Raw genomic sequence first — 15,371 nt, 5'->3', positions numbered from 1 at the left:
CCCTCTCCCCTACTAGTTCTAGCTGCTAATACCATCCATCCCCATTCTGCCCCACGTGGCAATAGATTTTATTCTATATGTACATGTACGGGTGAGTGGAAGGGTCGACAAACATTTCAAGCAAGGAAGTTCAAAAGGGTCTGGAATGTACTGTATTTTCTCAGCTCAAATTCTAGTAGGACCTGAAGCTTTCAGGCCATATGTCTCTTCCTGATCTTTTATTCCTGTGGGTAGATATCAACAACTCTTTCTCCCCCATGCCTAGAGGCTTGTCTAGAACCTTCTCTCTAGGCTCCAAGACTAATAAGGCTCATAACAGAATAAGAGGCTTGACCTCCTCTGTCACCCAAACCCTCTCGACTCAAGTGGGTGATTTCTCATTTCAAGAAATTGCAGCCCAGCACCTGCCTTCTCCACACCCCAGTCCCAGGCATAAATATGGCGCCTTCTTGACCTTGATGTCTGCCATTGTTGTCTGCGTTATTCTCCATACCCCAGTCCCAGGCATAAATACGGCGCCTTCTTCACATTGATGTCTGCCATTGTTGTCTGCGTTATTGGGTGGTTTCACTTATGGGCTAGGACAGCAGAAATGGGCCCTCTGGGAGGGCTTAGCAAGAAAAAGCTTGCCTTGGTCCAACGAACCCTCTTTTCCTTTCAGGTGACACCTGGGAGGACTCTCACCAGGAACCTGTGAGTTTCCCAGGGTCAGAGGTGCCAACTTCACAGGCACAGCTTCAGAAAAGCACCCATGTGACTGATTGTCTGCAGTGGCAGCTGGACCAGCATCTTGACTGTGGTGACAGCAAAGCCATTCTTGGTGTTTCTTCCACCAACTGGGCCTTTACCACCAACCCTGATTGTGGAAACCAAGGACCACTCTTTCTAGGTAAGAAAGAAAAGGGGATTAGAATGCTCTGGTCCATGTGCTGGTTATCACAAAGCTCTGGGTGGAGGAGGCAGAGGGCCTCTCCCAAACCCGCTGTCAGCCCAGTTGAAACCCGTGACACTCTAACAGAGTGAGGTGATCAAGAGCCTGGGACTTAGGACCAGCTCAGCCTCAGGCCCTGGTTCTGCAAACTCCTGCTTGTTTAACTGAGACAACTAATTTATCTTCCTAGGTATTTGCCTCTCTCATCCCTGAAATGAACTCATGAAACTTCTATCTCCTTTGCATGATTGTTGGGAATCTTAAACAATATAATGTCCAGGGCATCTGATTCGCTAAAATTTGTTTGATAACCACTGTGAATATATAATATCTAAGCTTTGTGTATTTTTGGTGCTTTAACGCTTACAAAATGATTGCACAATGATTGTTTCCTCTAAGGTAGCATAAGCTTTATGGTCTCTACTTTCTCTAAACCCCATCTTCCCTTGCTTTCTCAGGAAGGTAGCTTGGCCAGTATTTTCCTCTCCTTTCAACATCCCTCATCAAGGCAATTTACTCCTGTTGGGTGCTCCCAGGAACAGTGTATTAGCAACATGCAATAGGAGTGTAAACACTGGCCCTGCAACTCAGTCCCATGTTGGCTTTTCATATCCAGTTTCTTTTCCTCATTTTCCCCTCATTTTGAAATAAAGGGCTACCCTCATTCTTGAAGTGCACCCATCAGTCTCTTTTATTACCCTGCATTTAATTCATTCTCTCCACTCATCTCCTTTTCCGCCTCCTAGTCTTCCTCTCCTCTGGATCCACCTCTGTTCAAGTTTCCTTCAAAGAGCTTTCAGACCCTCACATCCATTTCATCTGGGACGTATTCATCCTTACCCTCCCTCGCTCTCCATATCCTCCACTGGAACCTGGGGCTGCCTGGTGCTCCTCCCTCAGGCTGTGGCTTCATGTGAGGATCCAGGAGAGACGCACGTCCTCAGGTGGAGCTGAGCTGAGAAGGAGCCCCCTGGTGCAGCACCCAGAGTCTCACGGAAAGTGCTCAGGGAGGGAGGGGTGCAGAGCCTGACAAGAGCCAGTAGGTCTTGTGGTGTTTATTGTCTCCTCTTCCGCTTGTCTCTCCTTTTCTTGTGCTTGGTCTCCCACATTCTCAGCCAAGACTGAACCCCACTGGCTCAGTCACTCTGTTTACTGCTCACCTTCCATGGAGACCTGAGCATAAATCCAGGCTTCACAGCAGATTTTGCAGCAAAGGGTAGTCTTAATGCCCTTTACTTTCACACCCCTTTACACTGTGACTCCCATCTGCCCCCCCCCATATCTCCTAGTTCCTGTCACCAAATACAGCTTCTTTCTCATTCTTCTTATTTTTCTATTTTCTTTTCCAAATTCAACTCATCAGGAAGCCAACAGAATGATCCATTCAATAGCTCAAATCCTTCATTCATTTATTCCATCACAAACACACTCACCTTTGAGTTTTCTTCCATTTTTATCATATCATCTATGCCTTATATAAATTATGTATAAATATCATATGTAGTGTGTATCCATATATATGAAGTGTATATTGATGCACATTTAAAAGTTTTCCAATTTAGACTTCCCCACTTCTTTTCTCTCATGAGGTTCTCCTTCAACTTCCACTTTCCTTCATCTCTTCCCTCCCAACAGTACAAACTACATCCTGTAGGAGTTTCTTGCCTTTGTCTTTTCTACCTAGGAATTTTTGGTTGCATCCATTTTATTTTCCTTGCTCATTTTTGGCATTTGGAAACATGTTTGCCCTGTGGCACACTTAGCAATACTGGGTAGTATGAGGAAGATCAGCAAAAAAGAAAATATAAAAATATCTCCATTGCTTCACCTACCCATGGGCTTTCATTTGGCCTTTCTTGTTCCTGGACACTTTTGGTACCTGATGTCCTTCTTGGGTGAAGGAATAAGTCTTTGTAAATCATGAATAACAGTGGATCCTGTTGGCTGTGGTTTTCTCTTCAGAGCTGGATGCTTCCATCAGAATGAAGAACCCTCGCAAGCTGGAAGGTGAGGGCTCCACAGCAAGCACACAGGAGCATCCAGTCTGTAACAAGATTAAAGGCTTAAGTGTCCTGAAACAGAAGATTCTCAGAAGAAAACTGCTGTTTGGCAAGTGGAGACTAGCATGCAGATTCCCTGGCCTTCAAGCTTAGGGTACAGAGGTAATCCCAGGCACTTCTTCCTTATGCTCTTTATCTCTTATGGCTCAATCTCCCACTAAGTTTGCTCTTCCCCATTTGTTCACTCAACAGCTGACACACCTCTGTGTGGTCTTTCCTCTCTTTTCCGTGGGGGCTGCCACCCTGCAGTTGCCTTCCCTCTCACTCTCCGGTTTCCACTCTGACCCGTACTGTTTCCCCACTGCTACCATCCTCATATTCCCTCTGACCTTTCCTATTAGCCACAAGGAAGCCCAGATCCATGGTCCTCCTCATCAGAAGAGCGGCATTTAAGCCACTGAAAACATTGGCCTTCAATCACACACATTCTTGGTTTCCTCACCTGACTTTCCCCCTTGCCTCCAAGTCCACTGCCTCTTTCTTTCAGGATCATGACTGAAGGAATCTCTCACATGTGAGTTGGCTTCTGGATAAATGAACCTAGGGCAGTCCTTAACCCTCAGCTTTTCCACCTGAATAAGAAATGCCAGAGCTGAAGGAAAAAGCCTTGATTACTAAAATAAAAGAAGAACCTGGGTCATAGGTGGGAGTGCTGGACTGGCCTGAGTCATGATTCCCCTCAGGCCCTGATGGGCAGAACTTTGCTAATGTGCAGGGGCTTCCAGGAACTCACTGGAGCTGGCTTTAGGGGGAGGGCAGTAAATGGCCCCCTAAAGGGACACTGGGGAAAAGGAGATAGAGAAGCCAGGTTTTCAAAATACACAGAGCGTGAGATGGACAGCGCTCGGACCTCTCCAGTTTTACTCACATTATTCCTTCTCAGTATTAGTCAAAGCCCAGAAAAATGAACTGAGTTGAAGTCTGATGGCAGGGAATGTAGGACAGCATTATACTGAATTAACTTGGGCCACATTTATGAAGACCCAGGGAGATACACAAGAATACAAGATAATCATTGCTTCTGACCATCCAATTGAGAAGGCCAATTATATATGAGACTAACAGAAAATGACCAAAAAATCTTTAGGGCCAGTGGGGAGAAGTCCATATTGGAATAGAAGGAGAAAATAAAAAGAGTGATGTGAAATAGTGTAGTCTAGTGTGTAGTTCTAAATCATGCTATTGTAAAATGAAAACGGGTTGGGTTTTGAGCTAACATGAATGCCTTAACCCAATCCATTGAAATTCTGATTTTAAAGTTCTGAGGATGAGGTTTGGATATCAGTATCTTTCAAAGCTCTGCTAATATGCATCAAGGATCAGAGGACAGTGGACCGGATAGGATATAAGTAACCAATATGGCAATGGCCTATGAGTGGCTGCTTCCTCAAAAAGCTGAATATCAACAATTAAGGGAATTTGCATTCTTCTCTCAACAGAACTATTTTGTACAGCCTGGAGAAGAGAAAAGAGAAAAAAAGAGATGTAGATAGTTAAGTTAGATATATAATCTCTCTGTTTGGATTCAAGTTTCTTACAATTTTCTTAGTACAATTTACAAGAAAACAAACAAACAAACAAAAGAACATTACAAATGCCTCAACGTATAAAATCACCCCTCCCCTTGCCACAAGAATACAGTTTAGTATTTCCTTTTCAAATGTTAAAATGCACTTGCAGTTAGCTATTCACTAGACGTGTTTCACAGACTACTAACTGGTTCAGAAGAGCAGATGCAACAAAGTTTTTTTCACTGAATATATTCTTTATGCAAAAGCCCCCTAATGAGTATTAGGCTTTACCCTGCTATGTTTACCCTTTTACACACCCATCTATCAGTTCAGTTAAGTTCCTCAGTTGTCTCCAAATCTCTGCGACCCCATGGACTGCAGCAGGCCAGGCTTCTCTGTTCACCACCAACTCCCAGAGCTTGCTCACATTCATGTCCATTGAGTCGGTGAGGCCATCCTACCATCTCATCCTCTTTTGTCCCCTTCTCCTCCTGCCTTCAATCTTTCCCAGCATCAGGGTCTTTTCCTGTGAGTCAGTTCTTCACATCAGGTGGCCAAAGTATTGCACTTTCAGCTTCAGCATCAGTCCTTCCAATGAACATTCAGGACTGATTTCCTTTAGGATGGACTGGTTGGATCTCCTTGCAGTCTAAGGGACTCTCAAGAGTCTTCTCCAACACCATCGTTCAAAAGCATCAATTCTTTGGCACTCAGCTTCCTTTATGGTCCAACTTTCACATCTATACATGACTACTGAAAAACTCTAACTTTGACTAGATGGACCTTTGTTGGCAAAGTCACATCTCTGCTTTTTAATATGCTGTCTCAGTTTATCATAACTTTCCTTCCAAGGAGTAAGAGTCTTTTAAATTCATGGCTGCAGTCACCATCTGCAGTGATTTTGGAGCCCAAGAAAATTAAGTCTGTCTCTGTTTCCATTGTTTCCCCATCTATTTGCCATGACGTGATGGGACCAGATGCCATGATCTTCGTTTTTTTGAAAGCATAGTTTTAAGCCACCCTTTTCACTCACCTCTCACTTTCGTCAAGAGGCTTTTTAGTTCCTCTTTGCTTTCTGCCATAAGGGTGGTGGCATCTGTATATCTGAGGTTATTGATATTTCTTCTGGCAATCTTGATTCCAGCTGTGCTTCATCCAGCCCAGCATTTCACATGATGTACTCTGGATTTAAGTTAAATGATCAATATGACAATAAACAGCCTTGACATCCTCCTTTCTCAATTTGGAACCATTCTGTGTTCCATGTCCAGTCTAATGATGCTTCTTGAGCTGCATACAGTTTTCTCAGCAGGCAGCTAAGGTGGTCTGGTATTCCCATCTCTTTAAGAATTTTCCATACTTTGCTGTGATCCTCACAGTCAAAGGCTGTGGCCTAGTCAAGAAAGCAGAAGTAGGTGTTTTTCTGTACACTAGCATAAAATACTAGGAGAGACTCTTTCTTAGAGAAAAGCTTGGGAAAAAGGTGATGAGAATTTACTATAACTAAAGTGAATGCTCTTTCACTTCAGAGTTTGATTTGTGTAGAGGTCAAGGATATTCCTAGAAATGCCTTAAGGTAGATCCAGCATGAAATCACCTTCATAGCATTTTGGTGTCCACAGGATGCAAATGGGTTGAGACACAGTTCCACTCGCTGCTCTCTTTTTGCTCATTTTATTTTGAGTTTCCCCCCTTTCCATTCATTCCTCAGTCTCTTTGGAGCAGGATTTCTCTGGAACGCCTTATTCCTGTCTAGGAGGATAGCCAAACACGCTCCATTAACTGTTGACTCCTCCAGATGGGAGCTTTCCTCTTCTCCTCTACCTTCCCGCAAATGTATAGGAAGGGCCTGTGGCCTGGGTTGTCAGTAACAAGTCATGTGGTTTTGGATAGTCCTTAGACCTTGGAAACATAGCTCATCCCCTGTAAATTATGGAACTGGACTTGCATACATTCTGAGGTCCCTTTTGGTGCTCACATCCAGGACTCTCCGGTAGCCTGCTTCTCCTCCTCAGAGGGCAGGGAGGAAGAGGTAGAAGAGGGTTCTTTCTCAATGAGGATCCTCTGCTCCCATAGCAGTCTATTTCCAGCTGTGTACGAGGGATGCTCAGCACGTCCATCCCTGAATGTGTGGGAAAGCGTACAGATGAAGGGGATTCAGGAGTGAAAGGACTGTTGAGGATTGAGCGGTGGGGATCCAGTTAAGGCTCTGAAGCAGCTCTGAGCTGAGACATCACCAAGCTCAGGTGGGGTGAGGAGGGGTCCTTCGATGCTGCACCGCAGGCTAGAGGAAAGTTTAGGGAGGTATTCCTTGTAAATCATGGATCTCACTTTCCTCTCCAGCCAGCCTGTGCTCTCCCTTCAGCTCGTCCTGTCAACAGCTCTATCTGCCCCTGGCCCCAGTCACCATGTGGCCAACCCTCCAGTCTCAGCAGGACCTAACAAACACTCACATTGCTTCTCTCCCTCTCTCTGTCTTTCACAGATACCAATTACTTTAGGAACTAAGGAAAGATATTGTCAATTTGAGAAACCACACTATAAAATGTACCTTTTCCATTTGATGCAAAAAAAAATCTACGACAGCAACTCAATTCAAACCTCAGCAACACTGGAGGGATCCCTTCCTGAGAATGAGCATCCCAACTGACAACCACGCTCCACACCCCAAGGGACAGAGTTGATGGGAGTCATCCCAGTCATCAGCCTCGGAATGTAATCCTCAGTAATGTGATCAGTGCTTTGATGGACACACAGGTTGGAAAGACCTTCACTCTTGCGCCTCTAAATATTCATCCTCCACACAACAGCATGGGATCAACTGGAAGAAGACAACATATCATCCCGGTCATTCTTTGCCACCAGATGGACTGTGCTCAAAGCAGACAGCATTTACTATGCATTGTTCTTGCTGAAAGTGTTTATCCTGTGTTTACTATTGAGGTAGATATCAGATAACTGCAAAATTTAGACCTTTGAACCAGACAACTGGCCTGCCTTTCTTCAAACATTCGATGTTTGCACCAAAAAGACAGCAAAAAGGAAAAGAGATGTTTTAGGCTCCAAAGGACTAAAAAGATCATGTTACTTTATTTCTTTAGTCCTTTGGAACCTCAAACATCTCCTCAGCTTCTTGCAGTTTTCTTTGATGCTCGTGACATTGACTTGTTTGCAGAGGATAGGTCAGCTGTCTACTCAAAGGTCTCCATTTTGCAGTTGTCTGATCATTTCCTCATGAGTAAATTCAGGTGAACCCTTTTTGCCAGGAACACCATCTAGTACATGCTGTGTGCTTCCTAGTGCAGCCTGTTTGGAGGCTAAGAGTGTCCACTTTACCTGTCACCACTATCATTATTTTAGCATTGAACACTGTTATGCAGAGGCTTAGAAGATCTGTTCATTGAAAAGACAGGCTTTTGTGTCTGTAATGAGTAATTTGATGAGTGGTATTTCGAGAGTGTATGAATATCATATTCTATGATGCTCTTTCTGTAAAAATTTTACCATCCTTTATTGATCCCTGATGTGTGTCAATTATCATATCTGTGGTATTGCCAGCTTTGTGCTGTGGAAAAGACAATCCCTACCCCTAACATATTATTAAAAATATTTTTGTGTTTCACTGTGGACCCATGCTTTTTTAAAATTCAGTGTTACAATCCCTTATTTTCTTACATTTATTTTTAATTGGAGGCTAACTGCTTTACACTGTTGTGCTGGTTTCTGCCATAAACCAGTGGGAATCAAACGTAAGTATAAATATGTCCCCTCCTTCTTGAACCTCCTTCCCACCGCTCCCCCACCTACAGTCCATTATTAACATGATTGATTTTATTAATATAAAGACTCTATTTCTCATGTGCCATGCTGTGCTTAATTGCTCAGTCGTGTCTGACTCTTTGCACCCCCATGGACTGTAGCCCCCCTGGCTCCTGTGTCCATGGGGATTCTCCAGGCAAGAATACTGGAGCGGGTTGCCATGCTCTACTTCAGGGGATCTTTCCAACCCAGGGATCGAAACCAGGTGTCCCCCATTGCAGGCGGCTTCCACCAGGGAAGCCCGAGAATACTGGAGTGGGTATCCCATCCCTTCTCCAGGGAATCCGACAACCAGGAATCGATCCGGGGTCTCCTGAATCCCAGGCAGATTCTTTACCAGCTGAGCTACCAGGGAAGCCCCTTTGTTTCTCCTATTCAGTTTTGTATCTTAAACTCCTCTCGCATCTTTTCATCTATGTTTACCATTTGTAGTAGATGGTATCTTCTGTGTTTCTTTCTCTGTGATTTTCTTTTCTTTGTGTATGCATATTTGTGTGTGTGTGTGTGTTTTGCTTGGTATTTTGGAATGCCTGGATAGCTAGTTAGTGCACTAACATTTTTGACACGCTAGTCCTTTAGTATTTTGTCACATGTCTAATATTTGAAGTATATGTTTTAAATGTTGTCTATCAACCTCAACTACTTACTACTGTGATGATCGAGGACATTCTTTGCTTTTTTCTTCTGTCTTTACCTACCTTATAGTATTATTACCTTATTGCATTATTTCAACCCAATCAAATGTATGCCCTTTATATACCATATTTTCCCTACCTTTTTTTGTTAATGTGCTAGTTGGTAGGGTAGAGGTAGGAGCTGGAGGAGGGGCCCACTGGGTCCTTTAGACCCCCTGGTGGCACAGGATGGCTGTCCCACTCTGGGAGTACTAGCAGCCTCCCTGCAGAAGTTTGAGGGTGTACCTAGGCTGCCCCCAGAGCAGGGCCCACAACACAGTGGCTTAATCAATCTACAATCACATATATTCAGTGATGACCAGATGTACAAAACTCAGTTTCCTGTCAATTCTTGATGAGTAGAGTTCATCTTTAAAGATTTCTCATGATGGTCTGAGGACTTCTTAAGTTTGATATACCTAATACATTTCTTCTGTTGCTTTGATTCAGTACAGACACCTTGGCTCAATAAAAAGAACTTATCCACAATGAGTTCTATTGATTTTTGAAAAGTAAATATTGTCTTACATTGTATGTTCTGCTGAGATGTAGAATGCAAATTGATTTTTTTTTCACTGAGGACAAAGGGTGATCTGGAGCTTCAGGACATGTTTTCTTTTAGAAAGCAAGTCTTTCAGCTCTACTAGGATAGGTCTTAGAACTGACCATTTCAGGTCTGTTTCCCCTATGTATCTATAACTTTCCCTCCGATCCTTTCTCACTATCTTTTGTTCATTTCTATTCTGTTTGATGCTTTCATTTTTAATGCAGTGTCCCATATTAGTTTAGATAAATATGTTCTCTATGTACCTTGTCATTTAGCCTTTTTTTTCCCAAAGAATTTTCCTTACCTTCAATTTTTTTTTAATCTCTGCCAGTTCCAATTTCTCATTTCTTCTTTCCTGTCTACTTCTATCTCATGTCCTGAATTTCTTAGGTAAAATATTGAAGTTTTTTCCATGTGTATCTGTCTACAAATGCTTTGTTCAGAATAATTCAAAATATGGATGCCATTTTACATTTCCCAATGTTCTTTGTGTGATTTTGAGGCAATCTTCTTATTTGCTGAAATTTTTGACTCCACCTGCAATGCGGGAGACATGGGTTCGATCCCTGGGTTGGGAAGATTCCCTGAAGGAGGGCATGGCAACCCACTCCAGTTTTCTTGCCTGGAGAATCCCCACGGACAGAAGAGCCTGGAGGGCTACATACAGTTCATGGGGTCTGCAGAGCTGACACAACTAAGCACATAGCACTGGAAAAAACATAGCTTTGACTGGAATATAGTTGGAACAAAAGTTTAAATGTCCTTCCCTGGTTATTCTGACATCTGTGTCAGCTCTCGGTCACTCATAAATGATCAATGTGTCCCTTCATTGTGAGTCATTTCCCCTTCCTCTTTGGATACCTACAAATCGGATGGAATGCCAGACATTGTAAATGTTATCTTGTTGGGTGCTAGATAGTTTTGTGTTCCTATAAATGTTGAGTTTTGTTCAGGGTTGCCCTTAAGTTATTTGTAAACAGTTTGACGGTCTCAGGTCTTGCTTTTATGATTTGCTAAATGGTCTGGAGCAGCTAAACACTCAGTCTAGGGATAAGAAATTCCTGCTACTGAGCTAAGACTTCCTTGAGCACTCCACTCCACGATCTCCTTAATTACAAGGTTATTATTAGTATTTCCTAGTCTACCTGTTGAGGGCAAGCATGACTGTGAGTGCCAGGCTCTCTGTTCTGTCTGAGCCTGTGGAAGATTTCCCCCTGACTTTGGGGAGTTTTCTCCCAGGGCTGCACTGATCAGTACTTTGCTGCCCTCTGGAGGAGCCTCCTTTGCAGGGCTCTCCTGACTACCCTCAGCATCTCTCTCCTCCCTGGGACTTTGTCCTATGCACTCTAGCTCCTTTGACATCCAGGAACTTGTCCTCAACTCAGCAAGGTCCACTGGGCTGGTTTTCAGTTTGCTCCTGGTGCCTCGCTTGGGAACTCTCCACGCAATCAGTTGGAGCCATTGGAGCCATTGTTTCCCATCTCTCAGGGATCACTCCCTGTCCTTCTTCACCTGATACCAAGTCTCCTGAAAATCTCTGTTTAATGTCCCCAGTCTGACTTTGTGGTTTCAGCAGTTCAGTAAACTTAGTTTCTATTAATTGTATATGGGTGTGGGGACCCTCTGAACTCAACTTGTGAAAAAACCATTAAGATTCTAAAAGAGTTCTACATGGTACAGAACACAGGTTCCCACTAAAATCTTTTAAGGTCTGCATTTGTCAAACAACAACTAAAGACTTCACACAAAGTGTCATGACTAGCAAACATCTTGCAAAGAAATCAGACATCATTGAGTGAGTGAACAACGACTGCAAGTATCTCAGTAGAAGTTTTGTCTGAGGTGTCTCAAAAGTAATCACACCCCTTCATTCAATTTCTTAAAGATTGGCTGACCTGCCTCTTGAGAAACCTGTATGCAGGTCAGGAAGTAACAGTTAGAACTAGACATGGAAAAGACTGGTTCCAAATAGGAAAAGGAGGACATCAAAGCTGTAAATCGTCACCCTGCTTATTTAACTTATATGCAGAGTACATCATGAGAAACGCTGGACTTGATGAAGCACAAGCTAGAATCAAGATTGCAGGGAGAAATATCAATAACCTCAGATATGCAGATGACACCACCCTTATGGCACAAAGTGAAGAAGGAAAAATTCTCTTGATGAAAGTGAAAGAGGAGAGTGAAAAAGTTGGCTTAAAACTCAACATTCAGAAAACTAAGATCATGGCATTCAGTGCCATCACTTCATGGCAAATAGATGGGGAAACAGTGGAAACAGTGGCTATTTCTCTGGGTTCCAAAATCATTGCAGATGGTGATTGCAGCCATGAAATAAAAAGACACTTACTCCTTGGAAGGAAAGTTATGACCAACCTAGACAGCATATTAAACAGCAGAGACATTATTTTGCCAGCAAAAGTCTGTCTAGTCAAGGCTATGGTTTTTCCAGTGGTCATGTATGGATGTGAGAGGTGGACTATAAAGAAAGCTGAGCGCTGAAGAATTGATGCTTTTGAAATGTGATGTTGGAGAAGACTCTTGAGGGTCCCTTGGACTGCAAGGAGATCCAACGAGTTCATCCTAAAGAAGATGAGTTCTTGATGTTTATTGGAAGAACCAGTATTGAAGCTGAAACTGCAGTCCTTGGGCCACCTGATGCGAGGAGACCCGAGTGTGATTTCCAGGTTAAGAAGATTCCCTGGGGAAAAAAATAGTGACTCACTCAAGTATTTTTGCCTTGAAAAAATCTCACAGAGAAGCCTGGCAAACTACACTCCGTGGGAACCACAAGAGTCAGATACAACTGAATAACTTAATCACTGCCAAGGAAACATGGATTAAGTCTGCAGTTATTACTTAGTTATTAGGGGAAAGCGCGCACGCAGTCCCCCACTACCATAAATTATACAGTCGAGTTTCCCCTATTTGAGGAAATCGCAGAGGTCAACACACCCGGAATGCAATGGGTGAGACTCGCCCTGGGAGAACCACATTCTTGATCATGGTATCTCCTCTGCCAGGTAAGTATGAGTTGACCTTCCCCCTGCCCCCCGCACAGCCTTAGACACGTTCACTGTACACACACGCTGACTTTGCCGTTTCCCCGCAGTTCTTCCACTATCCTCCGCACCCTCTCCTTTCCCACACCCCTCAGTCCCTCCAAATAACTCTTCTAAAAAAACATATCCAACAAAATCTCATGAAAATTTCCGTAACGAGGGAAGTGGCTCGCTAGGAACAGGACCACTTCGCTGCAAGATTTACATAAACCAACCCCATTCGGGACCTCTAAGGCGGCTCCTCTTCTTCAACCCAACCCACCCCTGTGGAGATGACCAGTGGCGAGTCCCCTGTGACGGGAAGTGACGTCATGACTTCATCAAAGTTAGCAATGGACATACTTACAACGATAGAAAAGACCTGGGGCGTCTTTGGTGGCTCAGGCGGTAAAGCGTCAGTTTACAATCCGGGAAACCCGGGTTCGAGTCCTAGGTCGCGAGGGTCCCCTGAAGAAATGGCTAACCCACTCCAATACTCTTGTCTGAAAAAAATCCATAGACGGCGGATCCTGGTAGGCTACAATCTATGGGCTTGCAAAAAGTCCAACACGACTCAGCAATATAACCTTCACCGTTTAAATGAGACATACATGGGTTTTTTTTATTTCTTTGCACTTTAAAATTTTTATTTTTTATTTGGGTATAGCCAGTTAACAATGTTGTGGTAGTTTCAGGTGAATAGCGAAGGGATTCAGCCATACACATACATGGAGATCCGGACGGATTTTGCCAGCCTCCTCGGAGTCTGACCCTTCGGGCTGGATTGCACGCCGACGAGAGAAATTTAGGGATCGTGTGTTACACTGATGCAAAAGTTTTTAAGTAATAAATAAGTTGTAAAAACATGTCAGGAAGCAACAGTTAGAACTGGACATGGAACAACAGACTGGCTCCAAATAGGAAAAGGAATACATCAAGGCTGTCTATTGTCACCCTGCTTATTTAACTTATATGCAGAGTACATCATGAGAAACGCTGGGCTGGCAGAAGCACAAGCTGGACTCAAGATTGCCGGGAGAAATATCAATAACCTCAGATATGCAGATGACACCACCCTTATGGCAGAAAGTGAAGAACTAAAAATTCTCTTCATGAAAGTGAAAGAGAAGAGTGAAAAAGTTGGCTTAAAGCTCAACATTCAGAAAACTAAGATCATGGCATTCGATCCCATCACTTCACGGGAAATAGATGGGGAAATAGTGGAAACAGTGTCAGACTTTATTTTTTGGGGCTGCAAAATCACTGCAGATGGTGACTGCAGCCATGAAATTAAAAGACACTTAATCCTTGGAAGGAAAGTTATGACCAACCTAGATAACATATTAAATAGCAGAGACATTACTTTGCCAACAAAGGTCCGTCTAGTCAAGGCTATGGTTTTTCCAGTGGTAATGTATGGGTGTCAGAGTTGGACTGTGAAGAAGGCTGAGCACCAAAGAATTGATGCTTTTGAACTGTGGTGTTGGAGAAGACTCTTGAGAGTCCCTTGGACTGCAAGGAGATCCAACCAGTCCATCCTAAGGGAGATCAGTCCTGGGTGTTCATTGGAAGGACTGATGTTGAAGCTGACACTCCAGTATTTTGGCCACCTCATGCCAAGAGTTGACTCATTGGAAAAGACTCTGATGCTGGGGGGGATTGGGGGCAGGAGGAGAAGGGGACAACAGAGGATGAGATGGCTAGATGGCATCACCAACTCTATGGACATGAGTTTGAGTAAATTCCGGGAGTGGGTGATGGACAGGGAGGCCTGGCGTGCTGCAATTCATGGGGTCGCAAAAAGTCGGACATGACTGAGAAACTGAACTGAACTGAACTGAAAACAGTGAATAGAAATACAGAGACAAAATAAAAGCATATGTATATTTCATGTGTGTAAACATACGGATTTCGGGTTACATCTCAAAGTGCTACTCGGTGGACTTGTTTTCTGTGCAGATTCTTCCTGTTTCATTCTGAAGATATCCCAAGGACCATGCTTTTCCTTTGCTTACCATACAGAATACAAGAAATGAGGACTCTGAAATAGAAACTGATGATTAAAATAAGGGCAAGAAAGATGACGTGAGAGAGTGAGGTTTGCTTGGAGAGTGAGGTTTGTCTATTTGTTTTCTCTTACTGCAGAAGACTGGGTTAGACCTGAGGGCAGAGAAGTGGGAGGCTGGAGAAGACAGCCAACTTGTGTTTTCCGACCAGAGAGCACGGGGAAATGGAGTAACTTGATCCTTGAGGTGCCTTTGGTTTAAGGGGGAAGGTGACTTCTGGAAAATCTTGGGGCGAACAGCAAAGGAACTCAGCATGCAGTTAACTTCCACGAAGAATCTTGCTTTCTGCCTCCCTCTCCCCCCCCCCCCATTTCTATCTCTGCAATATCAGAAATAGATTCTGGCTCTTTTCATATGACATAAACATAAATCCAGGGCTAGTAATACCTTAGAGAATCTCCAGAAAACTGGAGAATGAATTTATACAAACTGGGAGGAAGAAAAAAGGCTGATGAAAGCCAGCACACAAACCAAATGGAAAGGACACTGGTGCCTTCTGCTCAGTAACAAACCCTCTAACTGCACAGCTGACCCTGTTTGGCCTGGGCACTAGACACCACCCGTGGTTCCATGAATTCTGCTGCACCTGGTTGGTGTTCAACTAAAGATCTTGTGGTGGGGGGATTCTTCTGTTGTAGTGGCCAGAAAGAATTATCCCAGGGCCCACTCCTGTGTCTCTCACCTCCTATTAAATGCTGGAGTATTTGTTACTTGTAGGGAGT

The 15,371-nt window shown here is 43.7% G+C and overlaps 1 non-coding gene across 1 annotated transcript; it reads right to left on the bottom strand.

Annotated features, from left to right (window-relative positions):
- Nucleotides 1–12,409: 12,409 nt before the first annotated feature.
- LOC122678639 lies at nucleotides 12,410–12,573 on the bottom strand. Its single transcript, XR_006336286.1, has one exon. It is a non-coding gene; the product is annotated as a U1 spliceosomal RNA (small nuclear RNA).
- Between the last annotated feature and the right edge of the window lie 2,798 nt (nucleotides 12,574–15,371).

This window comes from Cervus elaphus, chromosome 20 (assembly GCF_910594005.1).
Source record: "Cervus elaphus chromosome 20, mCerEla1.1, whole genome shotgun sequence".
In the NCBI taxonomy this organism is placed as follows: domain Eukaryota; kingdom Metazoa; phylum Chordata; class Mammalia; order Artiodactyla; family Cervidae; genus Cervus; species Cervus elaphus.
This window is presented reverse-complemented; position numbering and strand designations above follow the sequence as displayed.